Below are 26088 nucleotides of genomic sequence, written 5' to 3' on the forward strand. Positions count from 1 at the left end.
ACAGTTATATAAAAACAAAAAAAAATAAAAAAAAATAAACAGAGAACAACAACTTTATCATTACTATTACAGGTTGAGTCTCCCTTATCCAAAATGCTTGGGACCAGAGGTATTTTGGATATGGGATTTTTCCGTATTTTGGAATAATTGCATACCATAATGAGATATCATGGTGATGGGACCTAAATATAAGCACAGAATGCATTTATGTTACATATACACCTTATACACACAGCCTGATGGTCATTTTAGCCAATATTTTTTATAACTTTGTGCATTAAACAAAGTGTGTGTACGTTCACACAATTCATTAATGTTTCATATACACCTTATACACACAGCCTGATGGTCATTTAATACAATATTTTTAATAACTTTGTGTATTAAACAAAGTTTGTGTACATTGAGCCATCAAAAAACAAAGGTTTCACTATCTCACTCTCACTCGAAAAAGTCCGTATTTCGGAATATTCCGTATTTCGGAATATTTGGATATGGGATACTTAACCTGTACTATTTTTAGCTAGCTCTTTTAGGGGTTTATTCATGAAGCTGTGAAAAGTGTGGAGAAGTGAGTCAGTAGAGAAGTTGCCCATGGCAACCAATCAGCATTGAAGTAACATTTATAATTTGCATACTATACAATTGTACGGAGCAGCTGATTGGTTGCCATGGGCAACTTCTCTACAGGCTCACTTCTCCACTCTTTTCACTGCTTCATCAATAGACCCCCTAGACATTTCAAAATGTAGAGGCGGGGTTTCTCACATTTCTAAAATCAAAATATTACTCTTAACATGGTCAGATCATGACATTTCCTAATTATTTGGAATGAGTTTCTTCATTTTATCTCTGTGTCATGGATCTTTGAATCTATCTTATCTGAAGCTGAATTTACCCTCAAATCCTCTCAATGAGTCTGATTCTGAGTCAGACAAGAATGAGTACTATAGATGGATCCTTGGGCCTGATACTGAGTTTAACGTACACCTATATGAAGAGTGCATCTTGAGTATCATCTCGCTGCTTGTGCAGTGGTTCAAGTACCCATAAGTATGGGTGATACAGAGTGGGAAGCTCTCCACTCATAGCTATTGTCACTGACCTAGATTGAGGGTGTTGTGAACTCGGGGATTCTTCCGATGGTTGGGAAGAGGAACCACGACTGGGCCGGAACAGGGGTGACCTGATATAGGATTTCCTCATACAGGACTCTGACAGTAGGGTTTGGTGAAATATTGAAGAGCTTTATTGCAGGAAAAGAACAACTCAAAGTCATATAGCATAAAGGGAACTTATGAGAGAATGTCCAGGCCCATTGAAGGGTTAGTGAGCAATGTTAAAGATACTGGTGACTGAAGAAATTGTGAGCGATGTTTAAAAGACACTGATGATTTGAAGAAATTGTAAACGGTGGTTAAAGACACAGATGACTTTAAAGAACTTGTGAATGGAGATTAGGACGCTGGTGATTTGAAGAACTAAGTGCAGTGGTTTAGGACGCTGATGATTTGTAGAACTTGAGAACGGTGACTGAGACGCTGATGATTTGAAGAGCTTAAGTGCAGTGGTTTAAGACGCTGATGATTTGCAGAACTTGAGAACGGTGACTGATACGCTGATGATTTGTAGAACTTGTGAACGGTGACTGAGACGCTGATGATTTGTAGAACTTGAGAACGGTGACTGAGACGCTGATGATTTGAAGAGCTTAAGTGCTGTGGTTTAAGACGCTGATGATTTGTAGAACTTGTGAACGGTGACTGATACGCTGATGATTTGTAGAACTTGTGAACGGTGACTGAGACGCTGATGATTTGAAGAACTTGTGAACGGTGACTGAGACGCTGATGATTTGAAGAACTTAAGTGCAGTGGTTTAAGACGCTGATGATTCGTAGAACTTGAGAACGGTGATTAGGGCCCGCAGCCCACGCTGATTCCTAGGAGCACTGGTGACTGGATCGTAGAGAGACACACCAGCCACTGGGAACGCTGGAACCTGTGCAGCGAACTGGCACCTGGAAGTGCCGGAGACACTGGAGTACAGCTTCAGAGATTCTCGCCGGGAACAAGAGCACTGGCATCCACTTCAGGGGAAAGACGATACTCAGGTGCTGAGGCTCTGTCCAGCGTCTGACTTTGAATCTCCCGCCACCGCTGGATTGGCGGAACAGTCTGATGACGTCTCCTGCCCCCCCGCCCACATGATGCCGGGTGTCATGGCGGCGCCCCTGCCCTGGAGAACCGCCGGGAGCCGCGCCAGCCAGACGCCGGAGCTCGTGGCCCACCGAAGGTGGAGGCCGCAACACAGACCAGCAGGCACGCAGGGGTAAGCGCGGTGAACGCCGCCTCTGGCGTGTGACAGCTATGTTGAAGCTGGAAAGCGCTGCTGTGCATACTCAATACTTTCTGCTATAGGGTGGCTTCAGTCCCCATCCAAAATGGCCACTGTCTGTACTTTTGTGCATGCGCAGTACCAAATTGTCACTGTGATAGAGCGCCATAGTGGGATATGGATACATACAATCACCGAATGGCAGTGACGGATAACCAAATAGGCAGAGTAGACATCGACCTATGGGCCCCGCGCCTATTAAGGGCCCCATGAAAATGAATAAAAATAATATTGATTTGATCTTTTAAGAAAATTACAATCAAGCATTCTTAAATTGCTTCCTAAACATAGAAAAAAAATTCATCAACTTAAGCGAAAACTTTACATTAAAGACTCTAGAGAGAAAATACTGTATTGATGTAATGTACCCATTAACGGGATGTAGTTGGGATCCCGGCGTTCAGGATCCTGCCACTCAGAAAACCGGTGCCGGAATCCTGACAACTGTCAGAATGTCGACGACGGAAACCTGAACTTACCTTCCCCCCAGTCGCCCCGTAAGCCCAACCCTCCCTTCCCGCAGACTAAACATAACCCTCCGCAGCCTAACCCTAACCCTCCCCAGTAACATAGTAATTGAGGTTGAATAGAGGCAATTTGCCCATCGTGTTCAACCCGTATTAAGTTGTGATGATTCTAACATACCGCTACAGTTATGTTTTATGACTAGTTAACTACTATAACTCATATTACCCCCGGATTAACCACGTTAATATTTTAAATATTACAACCTTTGATATCATTTTCATTCAGAAATTTATCCATTCCTTTTTTAAATCCATTTACAGTTTCCACTATTACCACCTTCCCTGGCAGGGAATTCCAAATCCTTATTGCCCTAACAGTGAAGAACCCTTTCCTCCGTTGCGTTCGGAACTTTCTCTCTGAGTGTCGACGTGTCCTAAACTGTGTTCTTTTAATAAATAATTCTTCTGATGTGATACTCTATGTGATGTTCCTTTACATATTTGAAGATATTAATATCTCTTCTTAGGCGCCTCTTTTCTAGTGTATACATATTCAACCTAGTAAGCCTTTCCTCGTAATCCAGTCCCTCTAGGCCTTTAATCAATTTAGTAGCTCACCTTTGAACCCTTTCGAGTTCACCGATGTCTTTTTTTATACAGTGGTGCTCAAAACTGAACACAGTATTCCAGGTGCGGACGTACCAATGCTTTATACAGCGGCAGGATTACATCCGAGTCCCTTGTCTCAATTCCCCGTTTTATGTACGCTTGCACCTTACTTGCCTTTACTGCGCTTTGACATTGTGTATGTTATTAAGTCTATTATCAATGAGTACCCCCAAATCTTTTTCCAACTCTGTTTCCCTAAACCTAACCCCTCTTCCCACAGCCTAAAACACCCCCTCCCCCCCCACCCACCCATGCGCAACCTAAACCTCTCTTACCCCAGCTTAGCCCTCCCTCCACAGCATTGACCTAAACACACACCCTCACGGCTTATCTCTCTGGCAGTCCGGCAGTGTCTCGTTCGGGAACCGGGTGTCGAGATGCCGGTTCCAGGATTGTGATCCCAGTCGGGATTCCAGCGTTGGTATTTCGATGATCCCATTTCACATTATGCCATACACCGTAATGCCCATTGCACATTATGCCACACTGTAATGCCTGTTACACAGTGACACACACCATAATGCCCATTACACAATGACACAAATCATAATGCCCATTTCAGATTATGCCACAAACCATAATGCACATTACACAATATGCCACACCCGTAATGTCCATTACACAAAGACACACACCGTAATGCCCATTACAAACTATGCCCCTACAGTAAGGCTTCTAATTACTTTTATTATTACCTGCTCATTGTCAGAGGCTTCATGCTCATTGCTAAGGGTTCCATGCTCGTTGCCAGGGGTTTCATGCTCTGGGTTCCATGCTTGCTGTCAGCGGTTTCCTGCTCTTTGCTAGGGGTCTCCTGAATGTTGCCTGGGGTCTCCTGCTCGTTGCCAAGGGTTTCATACTCGTCAGGGGTTTCATGGGAGAAGATGCATTTCTGCATCTTCTCCCTGCACCAACGTTCCATGCTCTTCCACGTCAATGACAGATGCTAGATGTCAATATTTTGGAGAACCTTTTTACACAGGGGGCAGGTGGGTGCCACGGCTGCCCCAGCACTCCATAAACACTGCAAGGTAAGTGGGGGCTAGAAACACACTCTGTTCACCCTCACCCCCTAACAACAAAAAATTGATGGCGCAGGTGGGAGGTTCTGGAATGCTGTTCCCAATGACGGCATTTTTTAAAAGAGCCTTTGGAACAGAGTTCCGGACCATTCCATCACAAAAACAGCACTGCAAACCTCCACTGTCTCCGTCTCCAGGGGTGGTTTGTTACTTATGCAGCCACTTGGTCCCAGAGCTAAGCAGTTGCATTTTGTCCCATTTGGCCTCCCGCTTACAAGGCAAAATCAGAAACTATTCCTGCTGCATGGGTCGCACAACAGTAGCCCAGCTTATTTGTGTGGCCAGGACTAGTCTGAAATTAGATGCTAATGAAGAGAAACAAACACTAAGTACAGGTATGGGATGTGTTATATGGAATTCCTGGGACTTACGGTTTGCAGAGTAAAGTATTTTTTTCTTAAAATTTGAAGCACCTGTTCTAAAATCTACTAACGCTGAAACAGAAAATTATCCCCATCTTTCACTACCTCTGGCATTACCCTATGAATGAACTGTTTAACGGCGCTCCTCATAGTACCTGTAGGAAAAATATTTGCAGATCATACAAAGGGCTTAATTCAGTAAGGATCACTTTTGTGATCCTTACTGCATTTTGCCAATGTTCGGGGTCTGTGCATGCGCAGAACTCGATCTGCACATGTGCATAACGGTTCTTGCGATCTATTCTCTAAAATGTGAATGCCTGCGAGTGATTCATTGGGTACGAGAAAATGGGGGCGTGTCGCCCCCGTTTCCCGGGAGTCGTGAGCCCAAGGACTGCGTCGCAAAATTCAATTTGCTTGGACCCGCATGCCTCACTGCGACGGAAAAGCCTGCTGTCGCAGATGAACATCGCGACCGATGATCGCGATGTTCAACTGAGATGCATCGCAAATGCAGGGAGGACGAGGTATGCACATCCTCCTGCATTTTCCATTACATTTTGCAATATAATTTGTATTTGCACATACAGTAGCTATGTCTTTTGTTTGTAATTTATTTATCTTGAGTCTGGAGTTCACACATGTGCACAAAGAAGTCTGCGTCCAGCAGAGTGATCCAAACAGGGGAGGAAGGATCGGAAAGGATCGTGGGGTCATTCAGATGTGATCGCTGTTGTGCGTTTTTGCACAGCGGGCGATCAGGTACTAGCAATGCGTACACGTGTCAGACGGCAACGAAGGGCATCGCTGGTCAGCGACGGGCTGGTGCGAAAAATCTGTTCGCATGGGTGTTCGCAAGGTGATTGACAGGAGGAGGAGGAGGCCGTTTGTGGGTGGTAACTGACCGTTTACTGGGAGTGTACTGAAAAACGCAAGCGTTCCCAAGCGTTTTCAGGGAGTGTGTCTGACGTCAGCTCTGGCTCAGCCTGATGTGATCGCACTGTAGGAGTAAGTCCTGGGCTGCGCATAGACTGCACAAAGTGGATTTTAGCAGCTCGGGGTACACATAGGATCGCACACTTACACGGTGAATATACACTCCCCCATGGAGGCGGTGACTATCTGAACGCAGCCCAGCGATCAGCTCTGAATGACACCCCCCCCCCCCCTTTTTTTTTCTTTAACCCAGACCTCATTCCTGTAGGAAGATCTGTTTTTAAAGGTAAGGAGGAGATACCTCCTGCGTAATCTTTTTAATGAATGGCTGCAATAATTTCTATAAAAGTATGTGAAAATTTAATTGTTCCCCTACTTTGTGGAAATTAAGGGATATAGGGGGTAATTCCAAGTTGATCGCAGCAGGAATTTTTTAGCAGTTGGGCAAAACCATGTGCACTGCAGGGGAGGCAGATATAACATGTGCAGAGAGAGTTAGATTTGGGTGTAGTGTGTTCAATCTGCAATCTAAATTGCAGTGTAAAAATAAAGCAGCCAGTATTTACCCTGCACAGAAACAATATAACCCACCCAAATCTAACTCTCTCTGCACGTGTTATATCTGCCCTACCCTGCAGTGCACATGGGGGGTCATTCCGAGTTGTTCGCTCGGTAAAAATCTTCGCATCGCAGCGATTTTCCGCTTAATGCGCATGCGCAATGTCCGCACTGCGACTGCGCCAAGTAAATTTGCTATGCAGTTAGGATTTTTACTCACGGCTTTTTCATCGTTCTGGCGATCGTAATGTGATTGACAGGAAATGGGTGTTACTGGGCGGAAACAGGCCGTTTTATGGGCGTGTGGGAAAAAACGCTACCGTTTCCGGAAAAAACGCAGGAGTGGCCGGAGAAACGGGGGAGTGTCTGGGCGAACGCTGGGTGTGTTTGTGACGTCAAACCAGGAACGACAAGCACTGAAATGATCGCAGATGCCGAGTAAGTCTGAAGCTACTCAGAAACTGCTACGAGGTGTGTAATCGCAATATTGCGAGTACATCGTTCGCAATTTTAAGATGCTAAGATTCACTCCCAGTAGGCGGCGGCTTAGCATGAGCAAATCTGCTAAAATCCGCTTGCGAGCGAACAACTCGGAATGACCCCCATGGTTTTGCCCAATTGCTAACAAACTTGCTGCTGCGATCAACTCAGAATTACCCCCATAGACCCCACACTGTGGTATAACAATATGTAACATAATGCAATTTTTACTGGATGTTATATTTCTTTCAAGTCATTTAAATATTGAATAGCAAATAATGGAAAAGTATCCAACTTCATCTCTGCGGTCGCTGCTTTCTGTTTACAGAATGTAATGCAAAACTAGAGGAAGTCAGGCACACACTTGTGTGTACTATGCATGTAAATGACAGGTGTATGTACAGGGCTGGTGCAAGGTCTCTGCACCCTTGGTAAAGCTTGGCTGGGGTGAATTGCATCGTTATACACATAGGCCCTCATTCCGAGTTGTTCGCTCGCTAGCTGCTTTTAGCAGCATTGCACACACTAGGCCGCCGCCCTCTGGGAGTGTATCTTAGCTTAGCAGAATTGCGAACGAAAGATTAGCAGAATTGCGAATAGAAATTTCTTAGCAGTTTCTGAGTAGCTCGAGACTTACTCAGCCATTGCGATCAGTTCAGTCAGTTTCGTTCCTGGTTTGGCGTCACAAACACACCCAGCGTTCGCCCAGACACTCCCCCGTTTCTTCAGACACTCCCGCGTTTTTCCCAGAAACGGCAGCGTTTTTTCGCACACGCCCAGAAAACGGCAAGTTTCCGCCCAGAAACACCCACTTCCTGTCAATCACAGTACGATCACCAGAACGCTGAAAAAACCTTGTTATGCCGTGAGTAAAATACCTAACTTTTGTGTAAAATAACTAAGCGCATGCGCTCTGCGAACCTTGCGCATGCGCAGTAAGTGACTAATCGCAATATAGCGAAAATCGTCAACGAGCGAACAACTCGGAATGACCCCCTGTGTTGGACACTGAGGCCGATTTCACGTTTTTGCTAAGTGCCGGCATATGAGTTCTGGTGGGGATATTTAAATAGGCTATGGGTGATTAGGTAGACAACACTTAGGTCGACAGTCATTAGGTCGACCACTATTGGTCGACATGCAGTAGGTCAACATGGTCAATAGGTCGACATGTACTAGGTCGGCATGAGGTTTTTTACTGTTTTTGGGGTTGTTTTCTTCGTAAAAAGTGACGGGGAACCCCAATTAGTGCACCGTGTTCGCTCGCCATGCTTCGGGCAAGGTACCTTGCTCCGCTACCGCAGCACACGGCACAGGTTACCGTTCCCAATTGTAGTCCACATGGATCGTAAAGTATGAAAAAGTTCAAAAAATTTAAATGTGAAAAACTCATGACCTAGTACATGTCGACCTATTGTCCATGTCGACCTAACGCATGTCGACCAATAGTGGTCAACCTAATGGCTGTCGACCTAAGTGCTGTCGATCTAATGACCGTATTCCATTTAATTGCATGTATACACGTACATATATACACACATACGTATATTTGTATGCGCCTTATAGTGTTCCATCCAGCCATCTGTAAGTTTATTACGGACCTCCCTCCTCCATATGTACTGTTTCGCCCCAGTGCCTGTGTTTTCCCTATTATACCCCTTTCACATCGCAAAAATAACCTGGTATCGACCTGGCATATTGCTTGGTTGACACAGGTCAGTGGGCAATGTGAAAGGGCCCCATGAGAATTCCCGGGTCGCCTGACCCGGTAATTCAACTCAGGTAATAAGAAGGGTTATTCCCGTGTTGAATACCGGGTCAGTGGCAGCGAAAACGGATTCCTGGGTCGATGCGACCCGGGACCCGTTTACTACATAGGGAGAGGCGGCACGGAGATAAGCTCATCTCCCAGCGCCGCCTCCTTCCCCGCCCCTGCTGCCAGCTCCGCCCTCCCCACCGCTATGGCAATCGATTTGGCATATTGCCGGGTCGGAAAGCTAGGGCAGAGGCTCCAACGCCAGATCCCACCCAGGAAGGACCATTTCCAATTCCCTGGTGCGATCCGGCATTGGAGATCTGAAAGGGGTATTATGTTGTTTACAAGTGCAAACCACCCATCATGCTGTAAGAGCTGTACTGTTGGTGGTCCCGCAGAAACCCGAATTGGTTACTTACCTAAAAGTTGTTTCCTTGTTTTCCCTCGTAATTGGCATGGTTCTGACCATGGGGGCGCTCCTAGGGAGCCATAATTACATCCGCCTCCTATGTGCCTTCACTTGAGTTGATGTTACATTTATCAGCATGAAGGAAGCGCTGAGGCACTATGTGATATAGCCTGATAACTGCGGCTGCACCTGATTAGACCCGCGGCTGCCAAAGTAGAAGGCCGCATACCGAGAAACATCCTTCAGTTTTTTGCTAGATGAATTCAGTGGCACTTAAGTTGCCGGCCCTGTGTGTGTATGAAGATGTGTTTTACTGAGGTTAGGATTTGTTCTGTGAGAATAAAGTTCAGTACTCTAAGAAGAGAAGTGATCAATTCAGTGTGTGTGTGTGTGTGTGTGTGTGTGTGTGTGTGTGTGTGTGTGTGTGTGTGTGTATGTTCTTATGTTTATTATGCATATAAATGACAAGTGTTTTAAGACATGAGTGCTATATACTGTATATAAAACACACAAAGACATTACACAGAGATATGTACACGTTTACTGTGTGCAGGGGCATCAGAACATTTATAGGTTGGGGGGTCAAGATAGATCCTCATTTGGCGCCCCTGGGGACGGAGCCAAAGTGGAGGACGAGGTGGTAGAGGAGAGAGAGTGAGAGAGGAGCAAGAGGCAAGAGAGTGTTAGGGTAAAAGAGTGGGATAGGGAGAGAGGGAGTGGAGCAAGCGGGAGAGACACTACTGTACCTGATTACACAGCAGCACAGCCATAGGTATTTCATGGAGACGGGTACTCCCCTGCATTAGGCCACCCCCCCAAACACCCGCTGGGAGTTGGGGGCGGGGGAGTGTTGGCTGGTACCTGCGCTGCATAGAGGTTGTGATGTGCGGTCTTTTAACTGACCGCACATCGCTCCTCCTGTGTACATTGGCCGGCACACAGGATTCAAACATATAACCTGTTGGATTCTAATCAGACACCTTACTCACTGAGCTATTTTATCCTGCATAAAAACTATGAACACTATATGAAGCTACTGGTACTTTGTAAAAAATAATAATCTGCATTGCAGTTGACCAGATCTATGTAGTTTGCAGCCACACATCTAATCTCTTACAGCCACACATTACATAGATCTGCTCAGCTGCAATGCTGATAATTTTTTCACAAAGTACAGGGTAGGCTTCAAATAGTTAGAATTCTCTATCTTAGAATTATCTACCTTTCTATGCAATGGCAGATACTGTGGCTCAATGAATATATTGTCTGACTGCAATGTCACAGGCAATGGGTTCGATTCCTGTATATGTCAGCATCTTGAAATGTAAAAAAGGACAGTAAGAAATCTCAAGTTGAGTTCATGAATGTTATATAGAAATTAGCGACAGAAGGACACCCACAAGTGGGAATAGTCCCTGTTAGTCGGCATGATGACTATCGGTATTGTGAGGGGGCGGGATCCTGGCGTCTATATTGTGAGACCGCCGGTCACATAACTACATCCTATATAAACTTATGTGATACTGTCAACACAGATTTGCTATTACTGAGAGTTTGATTCATATTATCAGTTCTGTTGTAAGGCAGCAACACTAACCACTACAAAACTATGTCGTACTGATGAAAGTAGACAGATGGCTTTTCTACCAGGAAGCTGTATTTCCTTGCCTTTACAATTATTCACATAAAATTATACAATTCTGCCATTGGGGTGAGAGTAGAAGCCAGTTCAGTTTGCTCCTTCAGCATTCAAGTGATGTGGAACATTTTATATACCGGTTTTGCAATGTTTTTAATAACCCTTTAATGCTTATTACTAAGGACAAGTGTGACTAATACTAAGCAGCACATTCCAGACATATTTTAGTAAATATGATCCAATATTGGCAGGAAGGCATGTCTATATATATATTTTATGTGCTGCAGAAGTAATGTTTATAAAACAATGTATGGCTAATAAATTGTCATCTAACTGGTACTGTTTCATCATCATCACCCGGCAGCAAAGTGAACCGCTTATACTGTATTGTTACACTTGCTGATTTGGTTTGCAGATGAGGTTGATACATTAATGGACTAGAACAAGTGTCCAAAATGTATTTGCAGACAGCTAATAATAACTTATTAACCAATTTTAGAATACTTTCAGCTGTCTAACGTGTTTGACAGCTCAGATGTGTCAGCAGCCATTTACTTTTTCTTGTGAAGATTTATATTCTAACCTGTTGGTAATTCTCCAACAACTGATCCTCTATAGATAGGTGACCGGGCCTGTTCAGTTACAATTGTCCCGTCTGTGACGCCACCACACGCTCACGTCCCCACCCATGCAGCACTGGAATGTGGGCAGGGAGTGTTGCTACTGTGCGGAGAATAAAAGGCGAGTCAGTGCACCAGCAGCAGAAATGAGAAATACCATGTCCTTAAGGGCGTAGCATAAGAAACAAGAAATACAAACACTGACGCTGATACCACTTAACCTCTGGAGTCTCGGCTATTTATCCAGTGTGTGATGTAGAAGTACTCTGTACATAACAATCCTGCAATAGTTTCAGCTCTGTAATAGCAAATACATATCTTATATCTATTCAGTGTCATATTGATATTGCTTTAGATTATTTTCTATTATATCAAGGGTAATCTAGAAAATAAGACTGTTTGCCCGTTTCCGCTGTGCAGGACACTCACAGTCCCCAACTCATGGTCCAGCGATCTCTAAGCTGTTTTCTACTTGGATGTTAAAATAAACCCTGCAATACAAAATCTCTCTGCCTGTGAAATGAAGTGTTATGCCATACTTGTATGTGTAGAAAGTGAGACCTGACAAAATGTATAATCAATTATAGCAGGTGTATGGTGATGTGCAACGTGGGGTGGAAACTGTGGAATGTTCAATAATGAATGAACAAATGTGCATGGAAGGCTTTCGAGCATCCACCCTATAGTCCGGACTTTGCTACAAGTGATTTTCACTAAGTTCAAAGAGTTCCTGGGGCTGAAAAGTTTTGGAAATGATGAACCTTGCAGTCAGCAACTGGTTCAATGGACTGGTGGCAGCTGGGTACAAAAGCAGGCGCGCACCTCAGGGGGAGTTTCAGAGTACCTAGACCCCCCCCACCCTCCCAAGCCGCCGATCTATCGAACAGCTGTTTGACAATTTTTTTATTTATTTTTTATACATCGTGGCTGTCACCCCTGGGAGGACGGTGCCGAGCAGGAGATAATGGGGCCGGCATACTGCACTCTCACTTTGGTCTAATGGTTGCTGCGGTTACCGCTCTCCCTTTAAACGTTCCCACCGCCCACTGCGCCCAGCCAGCCAATCCGGGAGGGTTTCCTATGGCACGCTCGGGGTTGCCGGGACAACGAAAAGTCCAGAGAGCCAGTGCGCTGACCAATGGGAGGCGGCGGCTCTGGTCCCGTGGTGCCCCCGGAAGAGTGGCAGAGATGCTTCTGCTGCTGCTGTTCGGGCTGAAAGTGCAGCCGCCTGGCTGGGACTGGTAGGTAGTAGAAGCTTGTGCCTGATATAGGTATAATGCTATATATCTTTATTTGGGGGGCACGCAGAGTCATTACAGGTATATGCAGGTGGGGTTGACTGGAGGAATTCATTAGTTCTATGGGGAGGGGAACTGTCAATAACAAACCTGTATTGGGGTGCACAGAAAGCAATACAGGGGCATGCGACCAATAAAGCTGAAGGGGGGGTGCACACAGAATCAATGGTGTAATCAATTGTTATTTATGTAGCACACACATATTCCGCAGCGCTGTACAGAGAATATTTGGCCATTCACATCAGTCCCTGCCTCAGTTGAGCTTACATTCGCTATCACATGTACACGCACACACATTCAGGCTAGGGAGAGTTTTGTTGGAAGTCAATTAACCTACCAGTATATTTTTGGATTGTGGGAGGAAACCGGAGTACCCAGAGGAAACCCACGCAAGCACGGGGAAAACATACAAACTCCACACAGAGCCAGAGGGCCTTATTCAGGTCGTATCAACCGCATTCTCCCGTGGACGCCGTAGGCAAACGCAGGGGGGAAGTTTTCCAGTTGTCTGTAAACCCCCCCTCCTCTTGGCAAGTAGTTCAAATTATGACAACAACTGCAGTGGTATATAATACGATTAATAGAGCTGCTGCCACATCATGCAGTTTTCATACCCAGTGGTGGCAGCTTCTTCTACCAAGTTTGCTGTGTGTGTGGATCTGATTGATCCTCAATCAGTTCACTGGACCAGAGAGTAGCTACCAGTAAGTAGAGACAGGAGTCTTACAATGACGTGGGAGAATGTGTGATTAGAAAGTGCAGTACTGGGGTTCTATTATGTTTGTGTATTTATTTATTTATTATGGAATGTTTAACATTTTCCTGACCATTTCTTTATATTATTTAAATGTTTGATGCAGCCTATACTAGAGACAATCTATAGTGTTAAATATTAATACTGTTTTCCATACAGTATCCAGTGTATAAAAAGACCAATTTTTACATTAGTGTCCAGGGATGTTAATAGATTCTTCTACTGCTCCCCAGACTCCCACAGTTGCTCCTATGTTCCGTAGAAATGGAGATTGTAGACTTCATTTGGAAACCCCCCTCTAGAAATCCTGCGTTTGCCACTGAAAAGGGGATTCTAAAGCTCATGAAACGTTCTCCCATTAGCTCCAGAATGGGCAGTGCAGAGTGTTCTTAGCACGGACATTAGAATGTCCCTTGGTAGCCAGAAATTCTTAACCCTTGTTTCAACTGTAACTTGCAAATGTATCTTACAACAATGGTTATCTCCTCTTAAGCCTTCTATCGCTTATTTTAGGGAAAAGCTCCTTTTTGTATTCAATATGGACTGGATGGAGGCCTCTCTACACACAGAGGTGCAGGTTGAAAAATGTTTCACCATTTGGGAAAGCTACATAGACTCTCTACCTGCTGCCACTAAGTTCAAACCTGCTTTCGAAGCTGAATGTTATTGTGTAATCCCCAGTACAGATTTGACAGCTTTTGACTTTGCTGTCTCCGTGTGAGTATAATTTCCAGACACTGAGGATATGATCTCTTCCCCTGTCATATTAGTCACTATCTGATTGGTCCTCCGATATGGTTTTAAATCTCCTTGGCTCACTCTCTTTCTTTCTTTCTTTTTTTCTTTCTTTCTTCATTCTAAGCTATTTAAGGTTGTGAGGCCTGACCGTTGTGTCCAGTGTTCAATCGATATGGAACAACAAAAAGGAAGAAGAATGAAAATTGGATGGTGGCTCTGCTCTGTTTTCTCTTGCTATTGGAGGATCCTGTAGTTTCCCTAATGAACATTGAACTCTTCGATTTCCTGTGATGTTTATGACATATTCTCCTATAAATGTACTTTGCAATGATTACCATGCTTGACTTATCTGTTATCTATTCTACTACCATATAATTCTTGTATTTTACCTAATGTTTGTATTAGCATCGTCAATTACTTCAATAAACACAATTTTGACAAAAAATAAATAAAAACAGATTAAAAAATAGTTTGGAGTTCTCTCTATTCAGAGGCATAACTTATTAACTTCAAGGAGCAAGTGCATGATGATGATGGTGACTTGTAGCAAACTAGGCACATACTGTATGTAGAGACAAAAAAAAGCATATAATTAAGAAAAGTAACATAGAAGGCAGTGTGCAGCAGGAAGGAAAAAGCCAATTTGAGATATAAATAAGTAAAAAAGTTCTGTGCTCCTAACCTACTTGTGTAGTACAATTTAAACAGATTCGTAGGGGTAAATTTAGTCTACTTAGTGCCTATTTTAAAATAGCCTCAAATCAACTTAAATAGACCAATTTTGACTCCTGTGTTGTTTTTTTTAAATTCAATAATTATTTATTGGAATTTTAAAATTTTACATTAATAACTTACACAACAACAAAAATCAACAAAAACCGACATAAAGATCAACACACAGACAGCTGCACGTATATATAGAAAATAAAAAATTAAAGTAAAAAAAAAAAAGGCACATAATACAACAGATGGATGAGGATCCGGATAAAGCTATATAACTGCAGAGCACTGGTGACCTGTCCTAATATACCACTTCCATTGTAAGCACATGCACAGCAGATGTAGCACAATATATCGTAAGATAACAGAATACGGCCGGCCGCGGGCTAACCACCTCTAAAATATCCCAAATAGGAGAAATAAATACAGATCTGAGCCCTATTTATCCTTGAAATATAAAGAGCCCATCCACTTTCCCCAAACTGTATGCAATTTTTTTTCCGCTTTCCTAGCCAGAAACACAAATTTTTCATGTGCAATAGTTTCATTGACCAAAGAGATCCATGCCTTAGGTATCGGGGCTTCCCCAGCCAACCACAGCCGAGCTATTCAAACCCTAGCCAGAGCACATAGATTAATGACATAACGCCTCCTGGGCGGATCTAAAGCCTCCTCGTCTATAACCAACAATGCACACGTTACAGGTGTAAGTATGGGAGAGGGGATACCCGTATCAATTATAACCCGTATAACTTCTTTCTAGAACAGCGTCATCCTAGGGCACGACCAAAGCAGATGCCAAAAGTCAGCTCCCAGGCTTCCACACTTAGGGCACCTAGAACTATGAGATACCCAGATATGCGCCAGTCTCACTGGGGTCATGTACACCCTATGCAGTATATACAATTGTACTTGCTGGTATCTAACGGAGGAAGTAGAGATCCGATGGGACCCCAAAGCATTCCTCCATATATCGTCCGACAATGGACCTACATCTGACTCCCATTTACCCCGAAGGGAAGCTAGAGGGTCAGTATGGTGCATCTGGAGTATACGACCATATATCCTAGAAACCAGATGCCCTGATTCCAGTGTCTGCAACATTAATTTGACCGGGGAATCAGTGAGGATTGGAGGGCCATCAGGAAATTGGGCAGCCAAAGCATGTCGCAGTTGAAGGAACCGAAAAAAAACCCTGGGGGAACATTATACTCTGGTTGAAGTTGCTGAAATGATTTAAGCGCCCCATCACTATATAAATGGACCAAAGAGTACACTCCCCATTTTCCCCAGACCTCCCGGACTTGAAGCTGACATAGTTCCGGCAGCCCATAGGCGTTATCTAGTTGGGTATCAGGATCGATACCGTGACCATGCATCACCGAGTGCACCAACTTCCAAATCAAAATGGATTGTTTTATAAGCGGCAGCGTGGACATTTTGACGCTGCCGCAGAGAAGTAGCTGCAGTGGGGAACCACCAGGGTAATCATGGTTCAACATCAGCGAATGCAAAGCCAAGGCATCGAGATCATTAACCCATTCCCAAATATGCGCAATTGCACCGCATAATAATAAAAACGGAAGTCGGGAAGAGCCAAACCCCCCAGTTCCCGTGTCCTGGTGAGGGCATCCAGTCTCAAACGTGCTCGCTTACTAGCCCATATCAGAGAGGAAAGCAACCCATCTATTTGTTTGAAGGTCTTCTGAGGAATATAAACCGGAGACTGCCGTAAAATATATAGAAGTTTGGGCTGGAAAACCATTTTTACCATATTAACTCTCCCTGTGACCGTCAAAGGCAGCTTCCCCCAGGCCTTCACCTTACCGCGAAGGTACGTTATTTGTGGTATAATATTAAGGGAGGAAAAGTTCTGAGGATCATTAGACACCCAAATGCCCAGATATTTGAAGGAGTCAACCCACCGTAATGGGAGAGCAAGCAATGGGGAAGTAGGAATCCCACCCCGGAGTGGGATAATAAAGGATTTCTCCCAATTAATCAGAAGCCCAGAGTATCGCCCGAACTCGTTAATAATTTTCAAAATCCTAGGCATAGGCTCAGCATAGCGATCCACAAACAACAGAACGTCATCGGCATATAACGCCACCCTATCCTTCCGAGTACCCACTTTAAAGCCAGAGATCCCCACGTCCGCCCTCAGGAGGCATGCAAGGGGTTCTATAGCCATAGCAAACAAGGTAGGGGACAATGGGCATCCCTGTCGCGTACCTCTAGATAAAGGAAAGGAGTGAGATACAAAACCATTTACCGCCACTCTGGCTAAAGGAGAGGAGTACATTAATCGAACATATTTAATAAAATTTGGGCCTATACCAAATCTACGCATGATTTCCCACAGGTAATCCCACTCTACAGAGTCATAAGCCTTAGCGGCATCCAATGAGACAACTATAGAGGAGGAGGAGTCTGCGCGGGGAATCTGCAAGTGAGTAAACAGACGTCTAAGATTAATGGAAGTCGATTTATTGGGCATAAATCCAGTCTGATCCGGGTGTATTATATGGGAGATAACTGTATTCAATCTACCCGCCAGTACCTTGGCCAAAATTTTAACGTCAGTGGGCAAAAGGGATATAGGGCGATAGGACTCAACTTTCTTAAGATCCTTGTCAGGCTTAGGAAGGACCACAATTATTGCCTCTGCCATAGATGGAGGAAGAGACTCCTGTGAAAAGATTTGGCTATTGTTACGCACACCAGTGCTAACAGGAGTATACCGGTGTATGAACAGAGAGGGAAGCGAAGCAAACAAACTCACAGACAGTATAACATAACATACACAGGAGGTGATGGAATAACTAATAAACACAAAGTGAACGGAGAAGCCCAAAGGCTCAGGAATTGGGTGTCTCCCTAGTGTCAGGAATGCTCAGATGGAATAGAGCGGACAATGAAGCGAGGTGTAGTGATTTAACATGTGGAGCACCTGAAATGATGTTGCTAAGAGCAACAGAAAAAACCCCAAAGGGTTACCAACGGGTGTGGGAATAAACTCCTTGGTCAGAGATAGAAATATAGACACAAGGAGAGTATCCACAATCCTAACCCCCACTTGCAGGGCACAGGTTCAGCTTACTGCCACTAAACTGACACCTGGACGCCCTGCACAGTGAGGGAGGATTAAGCAAGCAGGTCTGAGAGTACAGCCGCAAACCTGCTGGGTTCACAGAATATCAAAAGAACCCCAGCAGGTCAAACAACTGACTCCAGTCTTACTGCTAGGTCTGGATTGGCAGAATGAAGTACCGAATCCCAAGGCCTATTCGCAGTAAGCAACAAGTAAATACAAAGTCACACAGTACTAGCTAACTCTCTGGAACTGACTAACAAACAAAGATTCAGCAGCATTTGCCTAGCCTGAGAGGATGGTTTATATAGCAGGTGCTGTCCACGCCCCACTCAGACCTCACAGACTGTGAGCACAAAACCAGCGCCGGATTCCCTGCCGTGCACAGAGCCTGTAACCACTACACAGTAAAAACCTGGACCGGAGTATCAGCTGCGCTCAGGTTACTTCGCTAACACTTGCCTCCCGGTTGCCATGGCGACGTAGCAGCACAGAGCAGGAGATCCTAACAGTACCCCCCCTCTGACGAGGGGTCAAAGAACCCCTACCACCGGGTTTATCGGGGAACTGCGAGAAGAAAGAGCGTATCAGTCTGGGGGCATGAAGATCACAACTGCGCACCCACGACCGCTCCTCCGGGCCATACCCCTTCCAGTGCACCAAAAATGACAGCCGACCCCGAACCACCTTGGAGTCAAGAACCCTTTCACCCACAAACTCCCTCTGACCCCATATCAGAAGAGGAGAAGGTCTTCCACTGGAAGAAGGATTACTAACCGCCAGTTTTAAAAGGAAACAATGAAATGTTTTATTGATACCCAATGAACGGGGCAGATCTAACTGAAATGCCACCGGATTGATAACCCTGGTGATCTTATAAGGGCCGATGAACCGGGGGCCTAACTTATGAGATGGCTGTCTCAACTTCAAATTCTTGGTGGACAACCAGACGAAGTCTCCTAATTTGAAGCTGCAGGGTCTTCTCCGCTTATCAAAAACCCTTTTGGTCACTAATGACACAGACACAAGGGCTTTCTTCACTTTCCTCCAAATACCCCTAAGGACCGAAACAACAGAGGAACCACCAGGCGTGGAATCCAGGGGGTCAAAAGAATTGGCCTTAGGATGATGCCCATACACACAAAGGAAGGGAGAGATCCCTGTAGCAGAGTGAGCCGCGTTGTTATAGGCAAACTCCGCCATGGACAGATGAGCAACCCAGTCAGTATGACACTTGGAGACATAACACCTGAGGAACTGCTCCAAGGACTGGTTCACCCTCTCAGTCTGCCCATTAGACTGCGGATGGTAGCCTGACGACAAGCTCACAGAAATCTGGAGATCAGAACAAAATGCCCTCCAGAATTTGGCCACAAACTGGGATCCACGGTCAGAGACCACATCAAGTGGCAACCCGTGGAGGTGCACAACATGCTGCATAAATAACTCAGACAGGCGTCTCGCCGATGGCAACCCAACCAGTGGAACGAAATGCGCCATCTTCGAAAACCTGTCAACGACAACCCAAATGGCTGTCATCCCCGAGGATTTGGGCAAGTCCACCACAAAATCCATGGAAATGTGGGTCCATGGCTTAGACGGAATAGAGAGTGGATGTAATGGGCCGACAGGAACCCCTCTAGGAGTTTTATTTCGGGCACAAACGTCACATGCCCGAACCCACTGATCCACATCCCTAGCCACTGAGGGCCACCACACCGCCCTAGACAGCAACTCCCGAGTTCTGGCAATACCCGGATGCCCTGCCGACCTCTTGGCATGGAATTCCAGGAACACTCGCTGTCTTAACCTAGGAGGCACAAACAAGAGACCTACCGGAAGGTCTGGAGGAGCCTGCTCCTGTGCTCTAAGGACTACTGACAAGAGGTCCTGGGTAATGCCCACTTTAATACATGATGGGGACACAATGGGCAATGGCTCCTCGGTGGTCTCATGAACTGGAGCAAAACTCAGCGAGAGCGCATCAGCCTTGATGTTTTTTGACCCAGGGCGATATGTTATCAAAAAATTAAAGCGAGCAAAAAACAAAGCCCATCGTGCCTGCCTGGCATTGAGCCGCTTCGCTGACTCTAAATATGCCAGATTCTTATGGTCGGTGAGAATTGAGACCACAAACTTAGCCCCCTCAAGCCAGTGTCTCCACTCCCCGAGTGCATCCTTTATAGCCAACAATTCCCGGTTACCCACATCATAATTCATCTCGGCAGACGAAAATTTACGGGAAAAGTAAGCACAGGGATGAAGGCGATTATCAGACACCCCCATCTGAGAGAGCACTGCCCCAATACCTATCTCAGAGGCATCCACTTCTACCACAAAAGGACGCTCTGGATCTGGGTGTCGCAGCACCTTGGCTGAGACAAATGCCCTTTTGAGACTGGCAAAGGCCGCTTTGGCCTCACAAGACCAGTGAGCAACATCCGCCCCTTTCTTAGTGAGTGCCACCAAGGGGGCCACTATAGACGAAAATCCAGCGATAAACCGTCTATAAAAATTCGCAAAGCCCAGAAAACGCTGAAGCGCCTTCAAACTAGTGGGCTGCACCCAATCCAGGACTGCCTGTACCTTAGAACCCTCCATTTGGAAACCTTCTGAGGAGATAATATACCCTAGAAATGCGATTTGCTGGACTTCAAACTCGCACTTCTCCAGCTTCGCCCCAAAGCTGGTGGTCTCTGAGTTTCTGGAGGACTAAGCGTACATGCTTCTGATGTTCCTCCAGGGAATGAGAGAAGATTAGGATGTCATCTAGATAAACAACTAAGAATCTATCCAAATATTCCCTGAGCACATCGTTCATGAATTCCTGGAAGACTGCCGGGGCATTAGAGAGCCCAAAAGGCATCACCAAATATTCATAATGCCCTGAGTGGGTATTAAAGGCAGTCTTCCATTCATCCCCCTCTCTTATTCGGATTAGATTGTAAGCACCGCGTAGGTCAATCTTAGAAAAAATGGTGGCAGTACGAAGCTGGTCAAACAAAACCGAAATGAGGCAGTGGGTACGAGTTTTTAATCGTGATACGGTTCAATTCCCTGAAGTCGATGCAGGGTCGCAACGAACCGTCCTTTTTACCCACGAAGAAGAACCCCGACCCAACTAAGGGATGTGAGGGTCTGATAAATCCCTTAGCCAAGTTCTCCTGAATGTACTCTGCCATAGCCTGAGTCTCGGGACGTGACAGGGAGTACAACCTGCTCTTGGGAAGCTTAGCATCCGGCAACATATCAATGGCACAGTCATAGTGGCGATGGGGAGGTAGTACCTCCGCAACTTTTTTGGAGAACACATCCGCAAAATCTGCATAACATCCTGGCAATCCTGGCAAACTTAGCTGCGAGAGCCTGACCGGAAGGCTCAAGCAACTCCTGAAACAATCACTACCCCAACTAAGAATCTCCCCAGAGACCAAGTCAAATTGAGGGTTATGGGCCCTTAACCAGGGTAACCCCAAAACCAATGGGGCAAAAGAACAGACAGTCACATAAAAAGACAAATTTTTCTGAGTGTGTGGCTCCAATAAACAAAGGAATTTGGCTGGTGCAGGAGGTAATTTTACCCTGGGACAATGGTTCCCCGTTTAACCCACAGATCTCAATCTCTGATGCCAAAGGTTGAGGGAACAGAGTGTTCCAAGGCGAATTGACGGTCCATGAAAACCCCATCGGCCCCACTGTCAACAAAGGACTCAGTCTTGACAGTTTGACCGAGGATCTCCAAAGTCACCGGAATGAGAAAAGTCTTTTTGGGAAATTCTGACTTCTGGCCTGACAGGATATTTCCCATCACCCTCAGGCCCTGAAGTTTTCCGGTTTTTCTGGGCATGATACTACAACATGACCTTTATTCCCACAGTACAAACACAAACCCTGCTGTCTCCTCCACGTCTTCTCACGCGAGGAGAGGCGGGTAGCCCCAATCTGCATAGGCTCCTCTGAATATTCCTCAGAGTCTGAGGTTCCCTTGGGAAAAAAGGAAACTGCGGTCTCCCTTTCAAGCCTACGCTCTCTCAGCCGTCTATCCACCCGGATGGATAACTGCATGAGCTGATCTAAGCTATCAGGCGAGGGATATTGTACCAGTTGGTCCTTTATCTGGTCAGAAAGGCCCCTTCGGTACTAGTTTCTCAGGGCTGGGTCATTCCACTGGGTATCATGAGCCAACCTCCGAAACTCCGTACTATAAACCTCAGCTGGCCGTCGCCCTTGCTTAAGAACCGTAATCTGAGCCTCGGCTGAAGCCATCTTGTCAGGGTCATCATACAAAATGCCCAGTGCCGTAAAAAAAGCATCAACACTTTTAAGCGACGGACAGTCAGGCTGTAACCCATATGCCCAGACCTGTGGGTCTCCTTGTAGCAAGGAAATCACCATGCCCACCCGCTGAATCTCCGACCCAGAAGACTGGAGCCTAAGCCTGAAATATAGCTTACAGCTCTCCTTGAAACAAAAGAACTGCGAGCGATCTCCAGAAAAACGATCCGGGAGATTTACTTTCGGCTCCTTAACCCCTGAACTTGCCGCTGCTGCTGCGGGAGCTCCGCTAGCGGCCTGCGGGGTGTTCATTTTAATGGACATCTCATTAAATTGTCGAGTCAGGACCTGCACCTGATCGACCACCTGTTGCAAAGTATTTTGAGGGGTATGCTCCATATTCCCACAAAATTTCAACAGGAGTATGGCTGCTGAATATGTTACGCACACCAATGCTAACAGGAGTATACCGGTGTATGAACAGAGAGGGAAGCGAAGCAAACGAACTCACAGACAGTATAACATAACATACACAGGAGGTGATGGAATAACTAATAAACACAAAGTGAACGGAGAAGCCCAAAGGCTCAGGAATTGGGTGTCTCCCTAGTGTCAGGAATGCTCAGATGGAATAGAGCGGACAATGAAGCGAGGTGTAGTGATTTAACATGTGGAGCACCTGAAATGATGTTGCTAAGAGCAACAGAAAAAACCCCAAAGGGTTACCAACGGGTGTGGGAATAAACTCCTTGGTCAGAGATAGAAATATAGACACAAGGAGAGTATCCACAATCCTAACCCCCACTTGCAGGGCACAGGTTCAGCTTACTGCCACTAAACTGACACCTGGACGCCCTGCACAGTGAGGGAGGATTAAGCAAGCAGGTCTGAGAGTACAGCCGCAAACCTGCTGGGTTTACAGAATATCAAAAGAACCCCAGCAGGTCAAACAACTGACTCCAGTCTTACTGCTAGGTCCGGATTGGCAGAATGAAGTACCGAATCCCAAGGCCTATTCGCAGTAAGCAACAAGTAAATACAAAGTCACACAGTACTAGCTAACTCTCTGGAACTGACTAACAAACAAAGATAAAGCAGCATTTGCCTAGCCTGAGAGGATGGTTTATATAGCAGGTGCTGTCCACGCCCCACTCAGACCTCACAGACTGTGAGCACAAAACCAGCGCCGGATTCCCTGCCGTGCACAGAGCCTGTAACCACTACACAGTAAAAACCCGGACCGGAGTATCAGCTGCGCTCAGGTTACTTCGCTAACACTTGCCTCCCGGTTGCCATGGCGACGTGGCAGCACAGAGCAGGAGATCCTAACAGCTATATAACTCAAATAAGTGAGGGACGAAGAAATCCAAATGTTGCTTATATACCTCAGAAGGTATGCCATCCGAACCCGAGGCTTTACCACTAGGGGAGGCCTTAACAGCAGCCATAATTTCTTCAGGTGAGATGGGCGCCTCCAACAGGTCGTAAGCTTCACAGGACAAGGTGGGGAAACTAATGGTGTCTAAATATTCGTCCAATTGCGATGAAGTACAGTCCAGTTTGGAACCATACAAACATCTATAATAAGACACAAATTCTGACGCAATCTGTGGAGTCTGTGTCAGAGAAACACCATCCGAGGTTACAATCTCAATCACAACATTAGCTGTTCTATCACCCCGTGCGAGGGAAGCCAGATACGACCCAGGCCTATCACCAGTAGCATAAAAGGCATGGGAAGAGAAGAGGAGTCTATGCTGAGTCTTTTCCATTAAGTAATCCTTCCATGCCCTCTGAGCCGATAGCCAGGCCAGTGTAGAACTGTCCAAAAAATCCCGCAAATACTGTAATTCTGCAGCGACACTCTGGGCCTCCAGCTCAGCCTCCCCACGCCTATAAAAGGACTTCAAATTAGACACCCGTTTAATCAGACTGCCCCTCAGAAACGCCTTGAATGTGTCCCATAGGTTAGAAATAGCTTTTTCGGCATCATTCATTTCAAAGAACTCCTGCCAAGCGGCCACCAGTTCAGAGCCATCCCCCATATGTAGGAGCCAAAACGGATTACATTTCCATACGGCCTGGCCCCTAGAACAGTGGAAATCCAAGGTGAAGGTCAAGGGGGAGTGATTCGATATACCCCTAGTCTCATATCTAATACCACTAACCCGGGGAACCATGTCGCATGAGAGGAGGGCCAGGTCAATCCTAGAGAACGAAGAATGAGAATGAGAGAAACAGGAGTACTGCTTAAGAAACGGGTGCCTCAATCTCCAGGGATCGACCAGGCCCAACCCCGACACCACATCAGCAAAGGTGGATTTCCCAGGATACACAGTAGGTGGAGATACCGAGAACCTGTCCAGCGCCACATCCAACACATTGTTGAAATCCCCCAGGCAAATAACAGATATCCTGGGAAACGAGGCCATAAACCCAGCAGCCTTCTTAAGGACATCAGGAGAGTAAGGGGGAGGCACATATACAGCTAGAAGGAGTACAGGAGCATAAAATAATCTACATTTCAAAAATACATATCTCCCCCAGGGATCCGTTTGTAAAGATTCCAACACAAAGGGGATGGTCCTCCTAATAAGAACCGAAACTCCACGAGAGGCAGAAGTGTGCATGGAATGGTACGCCCATCCCACCCAGGGTCTCTTCAATGAAAGAGTCTTACCACCCACTAAATGAGTTTCCATAAAACAGACAATATCAGCGGCATAATTCCTAATCTGTCGAAGTACCAGGGACCTCTTATTTTATCATTGAGCCCTCTCACATTCCACGACATTACTTTAAGCCCAGCCATAAGACATTGCAGAACGTAATAAGGACCTCACCCCGCAGCCAGCCAATTCTGCCATGCAAGTGTGCAATTATCGGAAACCAGTGCCTAAAAAATACAGCAGCAATCCACATACAGTTAAAACGAAAACTGCCATACATGAAACAATCACAGCCCAGAACATCCCTCTTCCCCCCACCCTGTATACCACCCCCAACATGTAGCATACTTGGATCCCAAAACAAAATGCAAAGTCCTAGAAAATAAAACAAACAAAAATTTGTCGCACCATTAACTAGTGCAGATACACCCTAATCGGGGCCAAGAATATAATGGCTCTTGGGAAAAAAGAGGTAGCTTCCAGCCACCAACCACAACACCCTTGAAAAATGAAGGGTGAACCATAAAGATCCACCCCCCTAGACCTGTACAATACCCAAAATATAACACATATGAATGTTGTAGAACCATAAATCTCAAACCATATATAACCCTCTCCCCCAAAATATAAAAGAGGTGTCAGAGCAGTTGAACAATTAGACAAAGAACATATCTAAACAGATGAGGCAGAGCAGCAGCCCACACGGCCAGACGGAGCGGCAGGCACAGACACCCGCCCGTACAAGCCGCGGCCGGCTGCAGCGGGCGGCGGGGAGAAGCCGAACTTCCGGTTCAAGTGAGAGCGCGAGCCCGCGGCTGCACGCGCGGGCCCAGCGCACAGCAGGGCACCCGCACAAAACGGCTCCGGATCTCACAGGGGACAGTAGCCACCAGTCCAATCCTTCTCCAGGGTGGGGCACCAGGCAATCAGTCAGCCACGGTCCAAACAGCAGACCTAGGGGGGAGATACAGGATGTTTGCAGGATATCTTGGCTGGAGAGCTGCACAATGTAAGTGCTACTCCATGCCCATCCAGGCCACGCCCCGACTCCTGTGTTTTTAACCAAAATAATGTAGTTTATAATAATCGATTTTTAGTTCTATTAGTAAATTGCTGTGATGTGAGGGCAAATTTACTAAGAGTCGATTTTGATTTTCTGGTCAAATCA

The 26088-nt window shown here is 45.8% G+C and overlaps 1 long non-coding RNA gene across 2 annotated transcripts in view; it reads left to right on the forward strand.

Moving 5' to 3' along the window:
• The window catches only part of LOC134927475 (uncharacterized), a 93954-nt gene extending 79355 nt beyond the window's left edge, over positions 1-14599 (forward strand). For both annotated transcript variants that reach the window (XR_010177650.1, XR_010177651.1), the window contains exons 2-3: positions 13941-14144; positions 14290-14599. This is a non-coding gene — a long non-coding RNA (uncharacterized LOC134927475). The remainder of the gene's footprint in view (positions 1-13940; positions 14145-14289) is intronic.
• Positions 14600-26088: the final 11489 nt, after the last annotated feature.

The sequence above is a fragment of the Pseudophryne corroboree genome, chromosome 5, assembly GCF_028390025.1.
Source record: "Pseudophryne corroboree isolate aPseCor3 chromosome 5, aPseCor3.hap2, whole genome shotgun sequence".
Classification (NCBI taxonomy): Eukaryota; Metazoa; Chordata; class Amphibia; order Anura; family Myobatrachidae; genus Pseudophryne; species Pseudophryne corroboree.